Consider the following 24,973-nt stretch of genomic DNA (forward strand, 5'->3'; position numbering starts at 1 on the left):
AGAACAGGAAAACCATCCCTAAAGCCAGTAGAGAACAATCACCTGACCAATTGGAGGATCAAGAACAATAAACTTGCATGCAGTCAATTAGCTAAACACGCCCAGGCCAATTAAGAATATACAATGTGGAAATTTTGTTTACTAAGTCTCCAAGAGATATTAAATTTTGAAATATGAAATATCTTTTTTTTTTTTTTCTTTTTTTGCTAACAACGTGTATCTAGGCCTTCGGCCTAATTAGTCCCACGGGTCCATACTGACCCTACAACCGCATGAACCAGTTCATACTGGAGTTGAATGAGAACCATTCAACGTACACTGAAAGCAGCGAAGAGCACTAAACACCCGCGTGTGAGTGGCTCCCAAAGTGGTAAGAGGAGTCGAACTCATAAACACACACTTCCTGAGGCAAAAGTCCCTTGCCAACTTGGCTACCCCCTTGGGTTAATATCAAAAGAGTTGATTTATTCATCCAACATGAAAATCATACAATTAATTAGAAAGTAAAATGTCGACAATTTTTCTATACAATTCAAAATTTCAATCATTTCGAGCAAAATTTGACCATTTCAACCATTATAGTCATGTCGACAGAATGTTGACCAAAACCTTGTAAAACTGTCAAGTCGCTAAGGGTTTCAAGTCGACTAGGATCGATAAATTTCTGAAATTTTGATCTATGAGGCTATGTAAAGTAGCTCCACCATCTTCACAAGAGAGTTTAAGCAGAACATTTCATAAATTTCCTCTACCCACTTATTTGTTTTATTTCCTTTCAAACATTTCCATCCCTTATTATCAAAACAGAAGTTAAAGCAAAAGTTTTCCTGAATACCTGTTCAAATTCCCTTCCACGCACAGATGGATTAACACTTTTATGCTTTCCACCAGAACCAGAGGATGTCAATGTCCCAAGCAAGACATGCACAATTGTTAAAATAGTATCACAAGAGAGTTCAAGACTCATATCTCATTTCAGCCATGCTTTCCACGGATGCAACCTATAAAAGAGGAGAGTTTATTTAGAGAGATTGATTGCATAGTGAACTAAAACTAGGACATGTATGTGCCTTCTCTAACAAGTACCAACCAAAAGGAATCCTGTGATTATCAGCTTATAATATATAAAGAAATCTTTCATGGCACAATAGCTAATGAGCCGAGAAGGAAAACACAAACAGAAGGAAGGGCAGTGAACAGTTTTTTAGAGCTTAAAGAAAGGGCAAAAAAAGATTTACCCGGACAAACCCATTGTAAGAATTCTCCTCTCAGAATTCATGTAACTTATTCAATCAAGTTGCATTGAGAACGAGGGTGAACTACATAGAAAAAAAACAAACACTATGTTTAACATGACCCACCATGAAAATGGGGTAAAACCGTAAAAGAAACTACTGAAGTGTGAGAACATCAAGAGCAGAGGTGTTTCTGTGTGAGCATTACCCAAATAAAAATTTAATACATCCCCCTATCAGTAGGAATAAAGAACCATTATAGCAACAAGGGCATTAAGAATAGTGGATCTATTGAGAATCACTATCAAAGCACTGAGGGAATTGAGAACACACGTTTTTTATTTGAAGATTGTCCTATTGGGTGTAGTAATGTTGGGCAAAGAATATCCTCTAAGGAGAAAAAGAGTATGAAGAAATTCCCAATTTCATCAATCAAGAAATATGCACATCTTTTCTTTTTACCTAATTTTTCACACATGCAAATTCGTTAACTCTAAATTTTTATAAATCATCCATCAAGATAGACATTAAAGAATCAAGAAATTTGAACTGCCCAATTCTTAAAAAATATCTGAAACAAAAGTGTTACAGAATTGAATCAAACAATTACCTCAAAGCTTCTAACTAAGATAAAGAAGTGAACACATACCAGAAGATATCAAAGCAATGCAGGAACAGAGGAATGCCATTGATAAGTTGGAATCTAAAGCCAATTGAGATGTATTGAGGCTCCTGATCTTCCAGAAACTTTGAGTGAGCATAGATACTTCTTGAATGAGCAACTAAACTACAGAATCACAGACCTTGTCACTCGAAACCATAGCTGTCGGTTGTTTTTCCCATTAGATATAGATAAATGGAGAAAAGAAGTAATTCACCCATGAATGGCCATTCAATCACACTCATTGTGAAAGGTGTGATCACCCATGAATGGCCATTCAATCACACTCATTGTGAAAGGTGTGATCACCCATGAATGACCATTCAATCACACTCATTGTGGAAAAGCTTAAGCACAACTTTCAGTTAATTAAGCTTGAAACATCGTGGATAGGAGTGGGGGGAGAGAGAAATTCAGTGGGAGATCTAGTTTCCTAATAAATAAATAAGTGGAAGAGTTATAAGAAGATATATTTTCTAATAAGAAGACAGATAATTCAGAGAATGAAACGGAGGGAATAGAGAAGAGAGATTTTGTTTCCTAATAAATATGATAAGGGGGAGAGTTATAGTAAGATATATTCATCCAATATAATATATTTATGAGAGATAATGGAGGGAGGGAAGAGGAATGATTTTGTTTACTAACAAATAAGAAGAGAGATAAAACAAAGAGAGAATGGAAGGGAGGGGAAAACATGCATTAAGAGGGAGAATTATAGTGGGACACTCATCTCATGAAAGAGAATGAAGGGGATGAGAGAAAGAGAGAGAGAGAGAGAGAGAGAGAGTCGGGCAGGGGAGAAACGTGAGAGGATGAGAAATAAAGAGGAAAAAAGGAATAATTGTATCCCAATAAAAAGGATGATATGGAGAATTATCTCCTAATAAATAGGATAAAAGGGAGAATTATAGTGAGATACACACACAGAGAGAGAGAGAGAGAGAGAGAGAGAGAGAGAGAGAGAGAGAGAGAGAGAGAATTGGGAGGGGAGAAATATGAGAGGGTGAGAGGGTAGATTTTTGTTTCCTAATAAAATAAAAGAGGGAGATAAAGCATGGATAGGAAGAGGAAGGGGAAGGTGAAGGGGGAGAGGGGAGTAAATATATAAAAGGATACTAATAATTAAAGGGTAATTTACAGTGCCATCCCCTGGAGAATGCCAGTATAATATGAACACCCCCTCTCTTTCATCAAATTAGCCTCAGACACCCTATCGTCAGTCTCTGTTATAGAATATACCAAGAATTCTGACATCAGCAGTTCATTTTCACCACAAAGAATGTTGGAGAAGAAGATCCTCAAGGCTTTTCAGATTGCCAGTTGCAACCCCCTTCTGGCGACAGCGACCACGGCAACTGTGAACCCCCTCCAACGACTACAGGTATATTATTCTGCCTCTTCTCAATTAACCCCTCAACCCGTCGCACTTTCCGGCACTGCGCCACCGTCGCAAGTTGTCTTTTTGTTCATCTCATTAATCTCTGAGAACTAAGCGTATAAATACCCTTTCATTGTCCTTTATCCAACACAACGAAACCAGAGAAAACAAAACAGATAATTGGCTTATTAACTGACAGTTATTCTCTGCCCTAATCAATGAGAGATTAAATCTCGTCGGCTAAGACAATACGAGAGTACGCACAGTCAGCCTCAGCGGGCAACCTGTTCGAATGCATGTGCTGACGTCAGGTAAGTCGATCTCCTTCACATTCTCTTCAATCCCTTCTTCTGATCCTTTTGGACCTGTTGCTTTCAGGTCGAGCCCCCAACCCTCCCACCTCTTCTCTATTAATTAAACCCTGTGTAGCACTCCCACACTCACTTCTCTCTCTCTCTCTCTCTCTTTGTGATTTATAGGGAGAAAGGGACAGTTCTTCAGGTTGCAGAGAAGAAAGGAGGAGAGAAGTTCATATACAGTGAGTGAGGAGACCTCAGGCTTAGATTTTAAAATAATAGAGTTTCTATTTTTTCTAGGTTTCTGTTAAATGTTTTGATCTAATGGGTTACATTTCTACAAATCTCACTCTTTCCTCCCCTAAAAAAATCAAACCCTAATATAGCAAATAAATATTTTAAGGAAAATCAAGAACTAAGATTCCTGTAATATTTCCAATAATATGCTCTTTCCATTTTCTTTTTTTTCTTTTTCTTCTTCCTTTACTGATCTTCAGTCTATATCTCTGAACTAACTTTTCTGTTTTTCTAATTTTAGGGAGAGAATATAGGAGAGAAAGTGATAAGGAAAGAATGAAATGGTATATAGGTGAAGAGGGGTATTTTTGGGATAATAAGATAAGGGTGTTTTACTCATAAGGGCTAAATTGTCATTACATAGCATCGCTGAACAGAGACAGATGATAGGGGGTATGAGTCTCATTTGGTAAAAGAGAAGTGGTGGTCCTATAATACTGGCATTCTCCAGGGGGTGGCACTGTAAATTACCCATAATTTTAATAAAAAGTAAAAAGATAATGAAAAATAGAGGATAAAGTAAAAAAGTAAAAAAGATAATGAAAAATAGAGGGTAAAGTAGTCCAACGAAAGATTTGCAACTTCGTGCTTTTATATAATAGTATGATATATAGCGAGAGAGAGAGAGAGAGAGAGAGAGAGAGAGAGAGAGAGATGATAAGCATGCTTGGAAAACTACAGTTCACTATTCCGAGTGAAGTATAATCCTTCACAACCTGCCATGTGGTGATACATAGGTGGGTCCAACAGGTTTTTTCATACAAGTGCAATATGGCAATGGCAGATAAGCTCTTTCTACACTATATTTGGTCAAGCTGGTTTGGGTCACAAGTTGGGGGTTTGACCCAACCTTTTCAAGTTGATTAGATTGCTTTATTAATATTTGGTTTCCTAATTAGAGTAGGTTTCCTATTTAGACTCCAATTGTAGTCTGTTACACTAGTTAAAAATAAAGGAAGTTCCCACAACAGACATACGGTCTGGGTCTACCATGGGTTCAGCAACTTCTCCATTATCACTCTCTTCCTCTTCTCTTCTTCCTTTACTAGTCCTGGTTTGTCAAAATAAGCTTTCATAACAGTTCCAATTTTCATTTGTTTTAACAGCATTTTGATTACAGTCAAACCAAAAATTAAAATCTGCAAAATAGGCTCGAAATTTGGTTTATTCCACAGCTCAACCCAAAATGGCCATTTTGGTGGCCAAATTATAGAATTTTTCCCTGTAACGGAAACTTCTTGTACCTATTTAAGAATGTTTACACGTGCTTGAATTATTAGACTAGAGGAAAAACCCCCAAAGTGGTAGTCTGGCATCGGACCCTAGGTTGCTAGAGCACGTCGTAGCCGACTATATCCTTTTTTCTTCTAGCCTATTATGCACATAATTTAGTCTTATAACATAGAACATTTTGTAAAATAACTAAAATATAGACTAGGAATAAAGAAACATAATATTGAAAATTTTGATCAATACCTCGGAAACCCGTCAAGTCCTTGGTGGTTTTGTTTTGACCAAGGTTGAGACCGAGATAAACCATCAAAATTTTGACTTTTTTACCTAAATTTCGATCTATGGGTTGAATATACTTTGTTGTAATATCTTCCACTACCTGAGCTCAAGATAATACTAATTGAACTGATTAGGATTTCAATTTCAAACCCTAAAGCTAAAGGTGTTATACTGATTGATCCAATATTTCATATAGCATATGAAAAGAAAGGTTAACGCATTATAAAGCAATAAATTAGACTCATATAATATCTATTAATGAGAGATCTATCATGAGCTGTCCCACAAAAGCTTTTTTGGTGTCAAGGCTTCCTCAAGAGTGTTTATTGGTTACATCCTATACATTGTCATAAACTTTATTGTAGAGCTTTCCACTTTTTGCATTAGTAAACTTTTCCTTTTGCTATACAAAAAAAAAAAGGAGAGAGAGAGAACCATGTGCCCATCTCATTGATAACATTTCAAGCCAAAAGCACTAGAGGAAGTAGCTCAACTCAAAATTACAGAGATTCCATTTTAATTCTTATATTCAACCCCCTCTAATGGTAGTTTACACAAAATCTTTGCATCAAAATCTGAGCCCCTCTTTGTTTCCAGGATAATTTACCACCGAGACAAATGTGGAGTCCTACATCAGATGAACCCACTTATGTATACGTGGCAGATCATGACATTTAACAATTTACTAAACTATGGCATTGTGAAGTGTAGAAGGATCTAAACATGTTTTAACATCTACTGACTGCTATAGCACAATTTAAGGTGCAATATGATCATGCAATCCCTAAACTGAGACAGATCAGCATATAGCATTTACACGGAAATAGGTTAGCTCTCCCCCACCCCCCTTTCTTTGACACATACTACTTGAGCCAATGATGTGCCAAGTCTTGTCATGGATATTATTACAACCGTCTTTACTAACATGATTCAAGCAAAAGACCATGAAGATGCAACAACATAGCAGTTAAGCAGTAAAAATTTCAAACAGAAATTTTCACTAAAGAACAAAATGTACTTCTCTCCGTCAATACTATATGGAATAATGGAACCCATCCGAGAAAAACAATAAATAAAAATAACTTCCAATCTGGTTGAAAATAAGTTTGATTTGATCAAATATCATCCAATTCTTGATCATACTAAATTTAACTTTAAACAGAAACAATCTTGTTAATATATCGAGAAATCTTAAGACAAGAATTTACAGAAACCAAACCTTCCATTTGAGAAATCTTGTAGATTCATTCTGAGATGTAAAAGATCTCGACAGTCACCCTACAAAAAAAGAGAAAAAATGGAAAATGAATGTACACACATATACAAGTAACTAGGACAAACACAGGATTTGATCATAAGCCTAAGGTGCAACAACCCAAATATATATAGTTCTTATGGGCACCTAAAGAAATTAAAATTAATGTGGAAAGGCATTAAAAAAAAAAAGTTTCATCAAAGTAGAACCATTAATCTCTTCAAAGAATAAATTTTACAAATACCAACAAAGAAGTTAGATATGTCGTAATCTCATCAAAATGGGCAAAAAAAAGTCATAATGGATTGCATTGCAGGTAAATTGATGAATGCTTCCTTACCTCAGAGCTATGAAGTAAGTGTGTGTGTGTGTGTGCGCGCACTTGAGAGAGAGAGAGAGAGTTTTCTCATCTCTTTAAAGTTTAAACAACAAATGTTACCATGAAGCTATAATAGGAAAAAAAGCATATATTTACATAGTAAAGCACATACCTGGGAAACTTTTCTTCAAAAGTAGAATGAGATGAAGTACAAAGTAGACCAGGAGGAAGCCAATAAATATGGAGAATAATTGTTGCCCTATGAGCTTGTACTTCCACCTTCTACACTTTATCAATAAATTCAAATGTTAGTAAAAAAAAAAAAAACCATAAGGATTAATGATAACAATACAATCAACCCATCAGAGAGATTTTTACATCCCGTTAAGGTCATTAGATTCCCAACTTCCTGGTTAAACTACTCGTTCCAATGGAAGCTGAAGGTGACAAAGGGATGGCACATGATCAGATGATTTAGCAAAATAAGGAGTTATGCTGCCTTAATTCCCTCGCATGCAATGCTTAAGATTTCCATTTCCACACAACTTCGTTCACCTAGAATCTTTCTAGAACCCTAAACTGCATTAAACAGAGCCAGCAGAGAGCCAGATAAAACAAACCTCGTGTCTAATCCAACTTGTGATGTGGAATAGATCAAAGCCATCAGAGTACACAACTTAATCAGTACAGAAAACAAGGTAATGACATGTCTGTATTTATTGTACTTCCCCAAGTCTCCACATTCCTCAAAAACATATACATACAAAATATTGTACATCTACTTTAACAAATAACGCCATTTCACATGGCCAATTGCTGTCTTCAAGTCATTTTGCATACTATGCCAACGCGTTCACTAGCAACAGCATCCAAGATGTTTTTCCATTTCTTTACTAGGAAATTATTTTTAGTTTTTCACAGTTATTTAATAAGCTGGTATATTTAAGGTTAATAGAAATAAGTGCAGCATGAAAGATTGACCCAATTCCGCTTCTTGGCACTTTTTATCATGGCTATGTTTAAAAAGAGTAGTATATTAGAGAAGAGTTAATTAAAGAAATATTAATGCGGGGCAAGTGGGTCTCGAAGACCCAACTCGGATGGTTGTGGGCCCATTTAAGAACTTAAGTAACTCAAGTCTAAGATGGGCCCATTCGGATGTCCAAGAATTCAAAACACTAAAGACCAAACCAAACCTTGAACACAACAAAGTTCACTGAGCAATCCCGCTTCCTCTAGACGACCACTTCCTCCCTAAAAAACAATGCTTCCCACTTACGTTTTCAATTTCTAACAGTAAAATCATATTTCTTTTGTCAATTATCAAAAGCCTGACTAAAAAAGATCAGATATCATATGAGAGGCATTGACCATGGCCTGCATGTCAAAGAGTAAAAAACTAATAACAGTTTATATTGATACTCCACACGAGAAGAGAAGGATAGCAAATGCCTCCATCATTCAAAAATACACAAACAAAATCAATCTTCAGTGTAATAGCCAAGTCATAACAAAAAAGAAGAAACCAAGTGAATAGCGTAATTACTTATGTAAATTGTCTCATGACTCAAGGGTTTCAGCAAATTCGACCTGAGAAAAATTTTTCCTGAGATTTTTTTATCCCATGGAGGCTTTTAAGCATAAAACAACCAATTAGAGGCCTCAGATACATCAACAATTTGTAGGTACTTATGTCTAGTTGTTTTGTGTCCTCCCCCACCCCCCCCCCTTTTTCCCTGTGTATTATTTTCCTCCTCGGTAATGAATTTATTTATTCATTTAAAAAAAGGAAATCTATGAACTAGCATTTCGAGAATTAAATGAATTATTGAAATGCCGATTCAGAATCCAAGGCAACTAAGATCCATGGAACAAGATTAGAACAGTTATGTGGCTAAAGTAATAATATAGAAAAAAATATTAAGTCCACTGAGTAAATTTCTCCCTCAAAACTACGCTTCCCACTTACCTTTTACTTCTGTAACAGTAACATCATATACCTTTAACATAAATATAAGAATTTTAAATTCATTAACTGAATAAATAATAAAGCAAATGGCATGCACCTTCCGTGGTAGCTATGATATATTTATTAATTCTCACTTATTTGATATCATTTTCATTTTTCAATCAAAAAAAAAAAAAAATCAGATATCTAATCATATAAGAGGCATTGACAATGGCTTTATGTCAAACCAAGAAAATCAAATAACAATCTACGCTCATTCTCCACACGAAAAGGGATGAATATATGTTTTTGGTGGCAAAGAAGTGCTGCATAGAAATAAAGGGAAAACTGGGTGTACTCGGAGCAACTGGGTAATGGGTTGAAAACTAGGTGTACTCGTAGCAACTGGCTAATGGGAAAGACCCATGTCATAATATTACCAGTAAATTGAATATGAATAAGAAATTTTACATTATGAACTCCAAATATAATGAAACTGAAGAGGATAAGGCGAGAATAAGGAAGCAAGTATCATACAAAAACACTCACACATGCATGAGTGAACAACCATCCCTACAAGCCTCTTTTACCTTCAGAAAATATATCAAACCCTAGCTTGGATTCCAGTTCGTCCTTAGCATTGAGGATAAGCTTTTGTTTCTTTCTAAAATCTCTGAACTCTTTACGTCTATAATTGCCATTCATTATTGTTTCTTGCTTGATCATATAACTTCTTTGAATAGCGGCCACATTCCAATTCATTTTGTTTCTGCCACTATCGGTTTGAATCGGTCAAATAAGAAAACCCAGTTTGTGTTTGCATGTCAAGAAAAGAGAAAAAAGAATGTTAAAAAGAAAAATAAATGAGATAGACTTGGTATAAGAAACCAAATCTTTGTGTTAGATATATTCAGTGGCATGTATCCTCTAAATCTAGAATTTAAAGGATCTACAAAGTAATTATTTGTTCTTTTCAGTTGTATATGTTAGAAGCATAGTTGGCACCACGCCAGGGCGAACCAAGGCGTTGGAGGCATAGTTGGCACCTCGCCTTAAGGCGAACAAGGCGACAAATTGTTATTTTTCATTTTTCCTCCTTTATAACATTATTTAGTAAGCTATATAGACCTTGTATCATAAAAAATCAACATTAAGCCACATTAAAACATTAGAAATCAACATCAAGCCACATCAAGTCATTAAAAATCAACATTAAGCCAAATCAGATTATAAAAAATCAACATTAAGTCATAAAAAATTAACATTTAGAGAAATGCTCTTAATCCATATAATAAGTTTGATTGGTCAAACTATTTTATTTTCACATGAGACTTTTTGTATTACGTATAACAGAAAACCAGCTTTCCAATAAATCTAAGATTACTTAAATCTAAGTCGTAATGATAAAATTATATACTGGTCAAATTTATTTTAAAGTGCATGAATGCTATTAAAATCGCCTCAGTAAAAATAATTTTATAGATACTAAAAAAAAAGATTATTGTACTGGACTTTTGGTCTATAGAAATGTTTTGACATGATAAGATTTAAAAAATTTCATAATTGAGAAAACCCTCAGCATTTAAAATAGAAAATCGCACCTATAACAAAAATCTTTTTTTTTTTTGTTTGGACGAGAGTGTTGACTTTTCATCATTTTGAAATTTGATTTTTAAACTATTTTTATAGGATTCAAATAGGGTGTATTTGCTTATTTATTAATAATACCTTAAGTAATGAATATAAAAAACATTTACTTAAATGATATTTAGCATAAATAAGTACCAAAACACAAGGTGAAATGCAGTGGTGATGGTGCAATAGGTCGACTATTGCCTAAGCCACAAGCAAACCGCCTAGATAACTATGGTTAGAAGTCGTTTACAGTATGGATCTCTTAACATCATTCAATATAGATCTTTGCATTAGAATCAAAGAAAGAAAGAAAGAAAAGGGAAAAAAAGCTAAAATAGATTTCAACTTCTAAAAGCGAAGTAATGGTACTAGTCTATCTGATGCAATAGGACATGTGAATCCAGTTGGAAGGAATTAAAGAAGGGAAACGCCACCTCTGCACCTCCCTTTTCTCCCCTGCCATCTCCTTCCTCTCCTCCGTCTTATTCGTATGATTTTCTCAGTTGAACAAAATATTTTTGTCGGGCAAATGAATTTTACTTTGAGGCATATAAAAAATGATAACAGCAACATACCCCACTCATTACAATTCCTAGACAAGCTGGTCTAGTTTACAAAAAGGGCCAAATAAAGGAAGCAACATTGAATGTGAGATATGTACCAGGTTTCACCTTTTGCACATGAACAAACCACTATCACAGGAGCTCTTCCTACAAAGATAGCTCACGCAAGTCGAGCAAGGGAATAGAAGGAAAGCTAAAGTTAGGGCCTCACACTGAATCAATAGTAAACACATTACCCACCCACATACACAGGATCAAAGGAAAAGACTCCATCAAAACAAAGGAAGCTACTCAGAGTCAATTGCGAGGGCTCACACATAGATCACTCCCAAAGGAAAAGGAAGTGAGTTCAAGTTAAGAATCGAGCAAATTTAGTTGCACAAGAGTCTCAGAACTAGGTTGAAGAAGCACTACCCGAGTCAAAACAAATATAAATACGTAGCATAATGATCGACAGGTTTCAACAAATTCAACTTGAGCAAATTTTTTTCCAAGATTTTCAGATTCCACAAAGGCTTTAAAGCCTAAAATAACCCATTAGAAGCCTCAAATACATCAACAATTTGCAGGTATGCACAAAGAAATTTCTCAACCATTGAACCATGGAGTTTATTACATTCTTAAAAAGCAAAACCACTTTGTATCCAATAACTACTAACTTTGGTCAAGTAGAGGCTTTAAGACATTAGGCATCCACACCCTTTCCCAACTCAATCATTCATTCTCTCTCAGATCTTTCGCACACCCTACTTCTTATAGAAGAAAAACGAAACCAATAGGAGATGAAATGACATCCAAACATTAAGAAATTCAGGAAAATTCAAGAGACTACGTAGCACCAGTAACACATCCATGCTAGGGCAAGTTAAGTTTTAGAATGGATGTGTTACTGGTGCTACGCTTTAACAGGATTATATGATTGACCAAGGATTTTAGAGTATTTAGTGCAAGTAGTAGGAGTGAGGTTTAAGGTATCGTAACTACACTACACTGAGGCGGAGAATAGTAAGGGTGGTTAAATCTGTGATTTAGGTTTCAGATTCAAGCTGAATTATAGTAAGTTCAATCTAGGTTCTATGATAGGAAGGAAATCAGAATTTGAAACACATTTGGAAGTTCATAATGCGAGATATGATAGCCAACAAGAGCAAAAGTACAGATAAGACTGTCTTCAATAGAGTTTATAAACTTGACCAACTAAAGCTGTTATGTTTTCATTTTGATGCAACGATGAACATCTGAACCTGGTCCTGCCTTCAACCGTCTGTAACAATTGAAATCAAGAAAAGACAAAAAACTAAACCCAGTCTGCAGAAACACTAGTGAAAACCCTCAACTCTTAATCTAATGTCTTCATTTTCAAACAGAATGGGCCTTCTAATCAACATCAACTTAACAAGCATACTGAAATTCAATCAATTTCAACTTGGAACCAGAGGGGGGGTTGTACATACTTGTGAATCTAACAGAAATAACAAATGAATCACTAAACACGGGGAAGAGGAAAGCATGCAACATAAATTGAGAAAACTGACAAAAAAAACATAAGGTTACTACAAACAAAGCACTTGCAAAAGAATAAGAATAAAGACAATACCCCCAAAGCATTAATGCAATTTATTCCCTCTCAATCTTCAACTAGCTTTTTCAACTTTGAAAGTTGTTACATCAAGTTACTTTTCAATAAGAAGCATCAATAAATGGTAGCTTTCATTAACTAGGAGGAATCTATTGTGGTTTTACAAGAATAGGTGGTGAAGAAGAAGAGTCTTGCAGATATATCATGCAACTGCAAACTTTGACCCAGAAGTGGATTCAGTGTTTAATGGGAAATAAACTTACAATGAGACTAATAGCATACCCAAAAGGGTGCACCCCTAATTAATTGGCTTTGGGAAATTAAAATGACCTAAGAAAACTCCCCCTGTTGATTGTATAGAAAGCTTAACGATGGCACAGGTGGAATCAAAAGAACAGGAAAAGCTGCTGCGTTAGGGCGGGTCATCTACTGATCCACATGAAAGCATTGTAAACCAAATGATGGGGCACCCAAAGGGAAAGAAATATAAGTACCACTGTGTACCATACACACAGGCCTTGCTATCGTTGTAGAAATAAAAATAGCAACACTAATGATCTACATTTTTGTATAGGAGGACTCAGGAGATCTATGAACTAGCATTTTGAAAAGTAAATGAAATATGAGAATGCCAAATCAGAAACTAAAGAAACTGTGATTCATGGAATAAGATTAGAACTATGCTCCCTACTTACCTAGTGCATCTGTAATAGTAAAGGAAAAAACTAATAAAGATCAAACAAAACCTGAAACCCATTTAAGTCCACTAACCATGAACGCTTTCTCTAGAAGATAAATTTCACCCTCAAGAACTATGCTCCCTACTTACCTAGTGCATCTGTAATAGTAAAATCGTCCATTTTAACAGAAATGTAAGAATTCCAAATCCATTAACCTAATAAATGATAGAGCAATTGACATGCACCTTCAGTAGTACTATGAAATATTTATTCATTCTCATTTGTTTTATGTCATTTTTAATTTTTTAATTATCAAAAGCCTAAAAAAAATCATCAAATATCTGATCATATAAGAGGCATTGGCAATGGCCCGCATGTCAAAGCAAGAAAATCTAATAACAATCTACATGCATCCTCCACAAGGGAAGAGAATGAATATACCTTCATTGTGGCATAGAAATAAGGGGGAAACTAGGTTAACCCGGCACAACTGCGTAATGAGAAAGAACAAATTCATATGAATAAGAACATTCCCATTATGAACTACAAATATAATGAATCATAAGAGGATAAGGCGGGAATAAGGAAGCAAGAATCGTACGAAACCACTTACAGATGCAATAGTTAACAACCATCCAAGCCTCTTTTTTGCCTTTAAAAAATAGTTCAAAAACTAGGTGGATTCAATTTCTTTCTCTGCTAGATAAGCTTTTGTTTCTTTCTAGAATCTCTAGACTCTCTACATCTACCTTCTCCATTCAATATTGCTTCCGGTTAGATCGTATAACTTCTTCGAATTGCTGCCACACTCCCATCCATTTCATTTCTACCACCATCGGGTTGAATCGATCAAATAAGAAAACCTAATATGTGTTTGCATGTCAAGAACAGAAGGGGAAAAAGAATTTCAAAAAGAAAGTAAAATAAATGAGATAAGCCAGGTATAAGAAATCGCATCTTATTGTTAAATATATTCAGCAGCGAGTCTCCTCTAAATCTAGAATCCTTCAATTCAAGAATTTAAAGGATTTGCAAAGTAATTATTTGTTTTTTCTTGTTGTATGTGTTTTCCAATTGTATGGGTTAGATGTCATTTATAGTTAGGATCTCTGTAAACCCTTCAGTATAGATTTTTGCATTAGAATACTTTTGCACAACCTGCAGTATAGATCTTAGCATTAGAATCAAAGAAAGAAAAAATGAAGGCCAAAAAAAAAGAAGCTAAATAGATTTAAACTTCTGAAGGGGAAGTAATAGTACTAATCTCTTCGATGCAATGCGATATGTGAATCCAGTTGAAATGAATTAGTGAAGGGAAATAGAGAGGCCGAATTTCCAGCTCTCCCCCTCCGCTTTCTCCCCTGCCATCTACGTCCTCTCCTCCGTTTTAAATGTACGGTTTTCTTGGTTAAACGAACTTTTCCTGTCGGGTAGACAAATTTTATCTTGAGGCATATAAAAAAGGATAACTGTAACATACGCCACTCATTACAATTCCTTAACAAGCTGCTCTAGCTTCCAATAGTGGCAGGCCAAAGAAATCAACTTTTTATTGCACCAATGTACCAAGTTTCACCTCTTGCATATAAACAAACCATTATCTTAGGAGCTCTTCTTACAAGCTCATGAATATGAAAGGGGAAAATTTGATGGAAAAAATATGCACAATGGCAATCTGAACAAATATCAAACAGCCAATTAATGAAAAGCTATTACCTCGTTTTTCACATTTTTCACTTTGAAGCACCCTTTGTAATTTGGTTTTGGTGTATACCAGGTTTTCTATGTCCACCTCCAGATACTACAACAAATGGGGCAATCTTAAATAGTTAATAAAGGGTCAAACAACCCAGGTAATAATCATAATCCAAAAGGACAAAAAGAAATAGTATGACTATTTCTAACAACCATTTTCATAAATAGAAACTGGAGGACAAGCATAAAGTCTCAATCTGATACCAACACTTTCAACCCAGAATGGAGCCTCAAAGCTCTTGGTTGATATCAAACTAGAAAACTGCATGATTATAAAATATTTTCAAACAAAAACACACACACAAAAAACTTAGAGAACTAAGGAATTGCATCTAACTAATGTATGCATGCATAAGGAGGGGGGAAGTGGTAAAAGAAACTGCATCTTTATGTTAGAAATATTTAGTAGCATGTCTCCTTTAAATCTATAATCCTTCAATTCTATAATTTGAAGAAGTCGTTCACAATATGGATCTCTTAACACCCTTCAATATAAATCTTTGCAATATAATACCTATAAACACCCTGCAGCATAGATCTTTCATTAGAATCAAAGAAAGAAAAAAAAGAAGCCAAATATAATTAAATTTCTGAAAGGGAAGTAATGGTACTCATCTCTTTGATGCAACGCGATATGTGTATCTAGATTGAAGGAATTAGAGAAGGGAAACAAAGGGACAGAATTTCCACCTCTCCACCTCCACTTTCTCACCTTCTTCTCCATCTTATTTGTAAGATTTTTACAGTTGAATGAAATTTTACTGTAGGGCAAACAAGTTTTATCTTGAGGCATATAAAAAAGGTTAACAGCAACATACACCACTCATTACAATTCCTTGACAAGCTGCTCTAGCTTCCAAAAATGGGCAATCAAAGAAATCAATGTAATATGTGACATATGTATAAGCATTCACCTCTTCCACGAGAACAAACCATTATCCTAGGAGCTCTTCTTGCAAGCTCATAGAAATATAAAAGGATAAAATTTAATGGAAAAAATATGTAGAATAGCAATTTGAACACATATCAAACAACCAAATAATGAAATCCCATTACCTCGTTTCGCACGTTTTTCCTTTTGAAGCACCCTTTGTAATTTGGTTTTCATGTACACACCAGATTTCTCAGTCCTCTGGATACTAAAACAATAGTGGCCTTTTTGAATAGTAAATAAACAGTCAAACAACCCAGGTAATAATCAAAATACAAAATCTAACAGTATGAATATTTCTATCTACCACTTTGATAAATAGTGACTGGAGGTCAAACCTCAAGTCTCAATCTAATACCCAACATTTTCAACACAAAACACAGCATCCAGGCTCTAGGCTGGCTCTAGGTTGATATCAAACTAGCAAACTGCAAGATTTTGAAATAAATATAAAAAAATACAAAAAAATACAAAAATATATATATATATATATATATATAAGAACTAAGGAATTGATTCCAACTAATTTATGCATGCAAAAGGAAAACAAAGAATTGGGGGGACGAGCATACATAAAGCTAATCTGTTTTCTATCTATGCCATGCAATGTTGCTTCTTATTGGATCCTATGACTTCTCCGAGTAGCAGCCACATTCCAATCCGATTTGTTTCTACCACTATCGTGTTGAATCCATCAAGTAAGAAAACCTAATCTACATCTGCATGTCAAGGAAGAACGGGAAAAAAAAACCTTAAAAAGAAAAGAAAATAAATGAGATAAGCCTGATAAAAGAAACTACATCTTTATGTTAGAAATATCTAGTAGCATGCATCCTCGAAATCTAGAATCCTTCAATTCTAGATTTTGAAGGGTTTGCAAAGTAATTATTTCTTCTTCTCAGTTGTATGTGTTAAAATTCATTCATAATATGGATCTCTTAATATCCTTCAGTATAGATCTTTACACTAGAATACCTCTAAACACCCTGTAGCATAGAACTTTGCATCAGAATTGAAGAAAGAGAAAAAAAAAAAAGGCTAAATAGAATTATACTTCTGAAAGGGAAGTAATGGTGCTCACCTCTTTGATGTAATACGACAAGTGAATTCAGTTGGAAGGAATCAGAGAAAGGAAACAGAGGAACAGAATTTCCACTTCTCCACCTCCCCTTTCTCCCCTGCCATCCCTTTCTTCTTTGTCTTATTCGTATGGTTTTCTCGGTTGAATGAAATTTTCCTGTCGGGCATACGAGTTTTATCTTAAGCCATATGAAAAAGGATAACAACAAAAAACACCACTCATTACAATTCCTTAACAAGCTGCTCTACCTTCCAAAAATTGCCAGTCAAAGAAATCAACATAATATGTGACATATGTATAAGCTTTCACCTCTTCCACATGAATAAACCATTATCTTATGAGCTCTTCCTGTAATCTCATAGAAATATGAAAGGGTAAAATTCGATGGAAAAAATATGAAGAACCGCAATTTGAACACATATAAAAAAAATAAATTAATGAAAACACATTACCTCGTTATTCAAATTTTTCCATTTGTAGCACCCTTTGTAATTTGGTTTTGGTGCATACACTAGATTTTCTTTGTCCTCCTCTAGATACTAAAACAAATGTGGCATTCTTGAATAGTAAATAAAGGGTCAAACAACCAAGGTGATAATGATAATAAAATATCACAAAAACTAACAATATGAATATTCTATCTACCACTTTGATAAATAGTGACTGGAGGTCAAACCTCAAGTCTCAATCTGATACTCATCTCTTTCAACACAGAATAAAGCCTCCTGCCTCTAGGTTAATATCAAACTAGAAAACTACATGCTTTTAAAATAAATTTAAAAAATCATTAAAAAAAAAAATAACAGAATTAAGGAATTGCTTCTAACATAAAGCAAAGGCACAGAACCAGTAATTTCTCAAAATCATCAATACAAATCCTTGTGTCCTCATACATGCACTTGCCTTTATATTAGTAAGGTCGCAAACTGAATCAATAGTAAACACGTTACCCACCCACAAACAAAAGGTCAAAGGAAAAGTCTTCATCAAAACAAAGGAAGCCACTTATAGTAAATTGAGAGAGCTCACTCATATACCACTCCCAAAGGAAAAGGAAGGGAGTTCAAGTTAAGAATTGAGCAAATTCAGCTACAAAGTCCAATTGAGAGCCACTAGTGTCGTTTCCAGTTCCATATAAAAAAAAAAATAGTGAAGTCCTTACCTTACTCTCTGTTTTGTTCAAGTTCAAAATCCTTAATCAATTGATCTTCAGCAGAAAACATCTGGATTAGCACGTATACTAACAAGAGTAGAGGCAGATCCTTAGATGGAAACAGCAGTTCGAAAGCCCTATGTGTCCCTCCCATTTCGTCAGTACTCAACTTTCCCAAAAGGATCCCTTCCACTCCAGAATGGTATCCAAAAGTGGCAAAGCCTGAGACAGAAAAAATTGGTAAGAAGTAAAAGAAAAGAAAAATAAAATAAGAAGACATACAACAGCAGCATCCAGTGCATCTTAATCCCTCTCAAGTTGTAAGTTGCTTCATCAAACTTTTCCTCTGTCAAAACAAATGGGATCCATTGAATAAGATTAGAAAAACAACATGGTCGAAATAATAATATGAAAAATTAGAGGTAAGAAACATTAAACACCAAACCAAACCTTAAACCCATCAAAGTTCCCTGAGTAAGCCCGCTTCATCTAGGAGTCCAATTCCTCCCTAAAAATCAACGCTTACAACACTTACCACTTAGTTTTTGAATTTGTAAGAGTAAAATCATATTACTTTTGTCAATTATCAAAATTCCCTAAAACACATCATAAATCTAATCAAATAAGAGGCATTGACCATGGCCTGCATGTCAAAGAGAAAAAAACTAATAGTAGTTTATTTTAATTCTCCACATGAGAAGAGAAGGATAGAAAATGCCTCCATCATTCAAAGATACGAAAAAAATCAATCTTCGGAGGAAAAGCCAAAGTCATAATGACAAAGAGAAAACCAGGCAAGTAGATTATAAATTATTTTGGCTCCTTTATAATTTATTCTCGTAGCGTAATTATTTATGTAAATTGTTCATGTACCTAGGGCTTCAACAAATTCGACCTGAGCAAATTTTTTTATAAGACCTTCTGATCCCATAGAGGCTTTAAAGCTTATAATAACCCATTAGAGGTCCCAAATACATCAACAATTTGCAGGAATGCACAAGAAAATTCCTCAATCAATAAACCATGGAGGCAAAGTACGAATATAAAAGGGAGGGGAGGAAGAAGGTTATGTACTGCTTTTAGAGTTCGAAGAATTTGTCCCCTGTGGATTCATGTAATTCCTTCTATTTGAAATCTCAAGATTCGAGCATAAAAGTTTAGAACTGAGTTTTCCTTATTCCACGGTGATATCATCAATATCACCCCAGTAGGGAGGCATAATGTCGACTTTGTAAATAGTCATGCTGGAGTTGAGTGTATTCATAACATAAGATTGAGCAATCATTCTCTGCTGCACTACACTGGTGCGGTGAGGATCTAAGTGGCTGGGAGCACCCGGGCACACATCCCGAGGTGCTCTCGGCCATCCAGATCCTCGCTGCATCAGTGCAGTGCGGCAGAAGATTTTTATACCATAAGATTCCAACCATGGGGTCATATCACTATGTTTATTTGTAAAGAAAAACTTAGTCGAGTAATGTTTTAGCAAAATTTCAAAAGGAAAACTAAGCAATTTCGTAAATCTTTAAAGATTAATCAGGGTTTGGTACTCTAATTGGAACAAAGATTATGGCTACTTAAGGTCCCAACACAAGTATTATTTTTTTATTTTTTTTTTTTTTTTTTTAATAAATAATGAAACACTAGTATATGGTTTATACTTTGTGCTTCAAACCTCCATGATTAAATCAGTAAATAAATGTGTCCTTGAGATGGAAAAAATCATGGGGTTCCTATAGAAAGGCAAGATGTAATGTAGATCATCGCACAGTAAGAATATCTCACTCAACTAGATTCAATTGAATGGCAACCAATTAGGTTTCTATTGAGTCACAAATGTTTCCCAAACTGATCCTTTGACCTCTGCAGAGCTGTTTTAAGAGTGCATCTTGCTGAATTCTGCTTCTATGTTCCTTATTAATAAAATTCTGTTTATAACAGAAAGGGATAAAAGATTATGGCTAGTAATTGTTTGTTTCATATTTGGCCTTTTCTTGTTTTGTTCAGGAATTAGACATACAAGACTAAAATCATTCAAAGATTTAGGCTACAGGGTGTGGAAACTGAACTTTTGAGCTCCCTCCAATCCCCAAACCATATGGAACCTTTCCACATCTTTACTGGGTATAAATTTCTGAACTAAGAAAGCCCCCCCCCAGTCCACATATACAGAAAGTCATGTCATGACAGCCAAAAACTTAAAGCAAAGTGGAAGACAAAAGTTTGATTTAGTCATCAGTGGCCAATATTGTGGTTGCCTAATGGAAAATACCTATACCCCAACCCCAAAACGAAAAAAAAATTCAACCAGCCATGATTTTGGCAAGAAAAGAATATTTCAGAACAGAACATGCTCAAAGAGTTTCTCAGATACCTCATAAGCCATGGCCAAAAATTTAGCCTTGGTTAGTAATGGAATGAAACAGCTGAATAAGGAAGGGAGAGGATTCCTTCCGATGCCTGTTTTAGGATGTGACGTCCGGTTTCCCCTTTCGGACATTCCAATGGGGAACGGCCCGATTTTTTAGACATTTCACTGATTTGGAAGAACAGTGAAATATTAGGGGTTGTGCAAACATTGATCTGCATACTGCCAGTGGGAATCTTCTCGCCATGAAAAAAATATTCTAAACAATTTCTCAGGAATATGTTGCAAGAGTGTTAGAGCTTTCTATCAGCACTATATACTGATTACAAAGTTTCACTCATAATGCTAACCACAGCAGTTAAAAATACCGAGAACTAGTCAAAAGCAGAACTTAATCCCTGCTAACCACCTCCACTCTAGATTTTAACACATGAGGCACGAAGAGCATATGTTGCCAAATTCTCCATATCAGAAAGGCTACTGTGTCTAGAATGGAAGAATAGACTCAAGAACCGTGGGGTGTACTAGAACATTAATTCCAGAAGCAAATTTCTCCAAAAGCAATAATCTTGAAGAAGGCACGGATTTTGCCATGGTGATATTCACGACAACATAAATACTGCAACAGTGGTCCTGAGACAATGATATTTATAGCAAATACACAAAAGCACCAACAGTTCTTACCTGGTACAGTTTGTACTCTTTCCTTCTTGTACATCGTCTCTTCATGAGGTGAACTTGTATTTCATTAATTGAGAAATATCACTACAATCTAAACTCTTCAACACCATACAATCAATTCTACTTCTGTTCTTGGCAAATACAATGGTACATTGAAAAGGGCTCGGATTTTTCCATGGTTCTGTAGTGTTCACTATAAAATAAATGGTGCAAAAGTGCTTGTTTAACAAAAGACATACAGAAATCCACAATTAAGTATAAGAGCAAGAATTTGTCAGGTGCTGAAAAAATTTGAACTCTCCTAATCCAGTGGCATACTTGGTCACAACTTAGATTGCTTGTCACCAAGCATAGCCTTCAAATAACCTATAACTGGCAATGGTCGAAAATTGAAGTAGGTAGCAGATGAAAGATAAGCATAACCTGATGCTATATATATTTTGAACCAGACATATGAGAAAAATGTAAGGAATACACATATGCTGGTGAAAGAAATCACCACTAGAAAGTTTACCAGGCACTTGAATGTTGAGAGACTTTCTTCTTTTTGTTGATTGGGGAAACAGCCTTGAGCAGTAAAATCAGCAAGCAGCAGCCTCGTTCTCAGAGGTTGGAATCTCACTGAGGAGGATATGCTGAACATGAATGTGCACTTCCGCAGGATCAACACCACATAAATTATCCATGAAGAGAGGGCAGCGATGCTTGTACCCAATAGTTACATCATATACAGCAGTCAAAAGAAAAGGATAAGCAAGGGAAATTGCAGTTAAAAGGCATGCCAAGAAATATATGCTGCAGTTAATGGATACATTATAATTAGGGGAAAATGAGAATCAGATATTGCGGTCTAATAATAGAGCTCTCCATTCATATGAAATAGCAGAAGAGACAATCAAGAAAATATCATATGCAAAATAACAAGTTCAGCTCCTATTTATATGTTCTCTTGTAGTTCCGGGTACCATCTTTAGTTATTTTCTTTCCACATTTCAAGGGGATTAAGTATCAACTTCTAAAAATATCTCTTTTCTTCAAAAGCAACATAATTTGCTATCCATCCAAAGAAAAAATCACTGCACTAGCAGAAAGCTTGTAGCTCAACTACAACCTACCAAAGCCTAATTCCAACTATTTGGGATCAACTACACAACTATTCCTTTTGCATCATATCTAGAGCCATATCTTCCTAAATCATGTCTTTCTCCAACATTCTTTATAGCCTTCCCCTTCTCCTTCTGGAACCTTATTTAACATCAAATTATTTCGTCTAATGGCTGCAGCCACTTGTCTTCATCGTATATAAACAAAGCATCTTTGTCAACTTTTGTTTTTGGTTCAGCTTTTCTCCATGATAACCAGCAAGTTTCATTAAATGCATGCTATTTTGAATCTTGCCATTAATCTGAATCCACATTGCATATCGGCTAGTGTAAATGGTGAGGCCGAGGTAAGCCCAATCACCAGCCAGCTGTTTTGAGTCATAGCCTAAGCCAGGCCTTGACCTTGGCCCCAGGGGAGCCAAAAAGTCTCCAAGCAGTCAAGCACAAATTTAACGGCAAAAATCAGGAAGACCCGGCAAATCCGGGTCCAAATCCATAGGGCATTGTTGGGGGTTAGTGCAACTTCAGGTTGCACCATGCATGACAAAACAGACATTAAATATGCTACATTGAATCTCAGATGGGGAACAGAAGACATGAAAAAGGTACTCCCCAACCTACCCTGCTAATGTACCAAGTTTCAGCCCAAAAGAACTTAGCATGCTGCATACAACAAACTTTTTTGGATATTTTGACTAACATGGACTGTTCGCTGTTGAAAATATGAAGTCGTACACAGTGGGCGATGTGATTGAGGTGAATCCAAAAATTTTACATTTGACAATTAAGAGTTACATTCTTTATCCAACAGTCAAGAATGGCCAAATAAGCCCTCCACATGACTCAAACCAAGACAATCCATCTTCCTAAGCCTATCAAGGTGATATATATGTGGGTGTGGGTGTGGGTGTGGGTGTGTGTGTGCACTGTGTGGGTGTGGGTGTGTCTGGGTGGGCATGTATGATTGGGTGTGGGTGTGGGTGTGGGTGTGTGTGGAGGCGTATGTGTGTGGGTGGGTGGGTGTGTGCGTGGGTGTGGGTGTGGGTGTGGATATGTGTGTGTGTCATAAAGAGAGAGAGAGAGAGAGAGAGAGAGAGAGAGAGAGAGAGAGATGCTCCAAGTTGATCCATTGCTTGGTCACCAAGGCAGGTGGTCCTATTTTCCTTTAAAGACTATTCTATTCATACTTGATAAGCTGCATATCAAAGACCCATAAAATGAAACTATCCAGAATACTGATGCCAAAGACCAGTATCACTTGCAAAGAGGAAGAGCCAAGCTCCAAGAAGATCTATTGCTTGGTCACCAAGGCAGGTGGTTATGTTTTCATTTAAGGACAATCCAATTCATACTTGATAAGCTGCATATCTAAGACCCATAAAAATGAAACTATCCAGATACTGATGCCAAATACCAGTATCACTTGCACAATGTACTTTAGGGGCCTATAGCATCAAGTAGAACACCAAGGCCCCACTTTGGCCTGCCTAATAATTGAAGCAAGGTCACACACACACACCACTTATTATAGAAGAAAGATGAAACCAAGCAATATCAAGAAAGTAACGCAAATTCATAAGACTATGTAGCACCAGTAGAGCACCCAAACTAGGGCAACTTAAGTTTTAGAATCAATAAACCCTTCAAAATGACAGATTGATACTACAAGAAATAAGATACTTAGGTTTGGAGGCGATTTACTAAGATTATATGGTTAAGTAAGAAATTTAGAGTATTTACTATTTAGTGCAAGCAGCAGGAATGAGTTTAAGGTTTCCTACCTACACTACACTGAGACGGGGACTATTAAGGGTGGTTAAGTCTGTGATCTAGGTTTCAGATTCAGGTTTAATTATAGTAAGAGAGTTCAAGCTAGGTTCAATGATAGAAAGGAAATCTGAATTTGAAAGACATTTGGGATTCATAGGCGACATACGATAGCAAATGGGAGAAAAAGTATAGATAACATAGTTGTCACGGCGCCAAGGCAAACTAAGGTGGTGGAGGGTTGTCTAAGCGCTTAGGGAGAAGGCGCATGCCTTGAGGCGAACAAGGCGACCAATTGTTATTTTTTATTTTCCCTATTTTCTAACATTATTTAGTAAGCTATATATACCTTGTATCATAAAAAACCAAGATTAAGCAACATCAAGTCATTAAAAATCAACATTAAGTCATATTAAGTTACAAAAAATCAAAATTTCAAAAAATGCTCAGGTTCCATAATAAGTTTGACTGGTCAAATGATTTTATTTTTACATGAGACTTTTTGTATCAATTATAATATAAAATCAGCTTTTCAACAAGTCTAAGATTACTTAAATCTGAGTTGTAATGACAAAGTTATGTTCCGGTCAAACTTATTTTTAAGTGCGCGAACACTGTTAAAATCGCCTGAATGAAAATAATTTTATGGATATCAAAACAAAAAATTATTTTACCGGACTTTTGGTTTTCAACAATGTTTTAATATGATAGAATTTATAAAATTTTCATAATTGAGAAAAACTCCAGCATTTAAAAGTTGAAAATCGCCCCTA

The 24,973-nt window shown here is 35.6% G+C and overlaps 2 long non-coding RNA genes across 5 annotated transcripts; both read right to left on the reverse strand.

Annotated features, from left to right (window-relative positions):
• Positions 1 to 312: 312 nt before the first annotated feature.
• LOC122078995 lies at positions 313 to 16,460 on the reverse strand. Of its 3 annotated transcripts, XR_006140249.1 has the most exons (8): positions 15,078 to 16,460; positions 14,622 to 14,784; positions 13,975 to 14,224; positions 13,803 to 13,851; positions 7,129 to 7,238; positions 6,602 to 6,660; positions 1,239 to 1,319; positions 313 to 1,001 (listed from the first exon to the last, which is right to left on the reverse strand). It is a non-coding gene; the product is annotated as an uncharacterized LOC122078995 (long non-coding RNA). The 3 variants fall into 3 exon arrangements; XR_006140247.1 differs by having other exon boundaries at positions 13,975 to 14,784; XR_006140248.1 differs by lacking the exon at positions 13,803 to 13,851 and having other exon boundaries at positions 13,975 to 14,784.
• Positions 16,461 to 16,613: 153 nt separating this feature from the next.
• Positions 16,614 to 23,364, reverse strand: LOC122079158. Of its 2 annotated transcripts, XR_006140288.1 has the most exons (5): positions 18,732 to 23,364; positions 17,581 to 18,627; positions 17,377 to 17,476; positions 17,129 to 17,284; positions 16,614 to 16,766 (listed from the first exon to the last, which is right to left on the reverse strand). It is a non-coding gene; the product is annotated as an uncharacterized LOC122079158 (long non-coding RNA). The 2 variants fall into 2 exon arrangements; XR_006140287.1 differs by having other exon boundaries at positions 17,581 to 23,364.
• Between the last annotated feature and the right edge of the window lie 1,609 nt (positions 23,365 to 24,973).

This window comes from Macadamia integrifolia, chromosome 5 (assembly GCF_013358625.1).
Source record: "Macadamia integrifolia cultivar HAES 741 chromosome 5, SCU_Mint_v3, whole genome shotgun sequence".
Taxonomy (NCBI): Eukaryota; Viridiplantae; Streptophyta; class Magnoliopsida; order Proteales; family Proteaceae; genus Macadamia; species Macadamia integrifolia.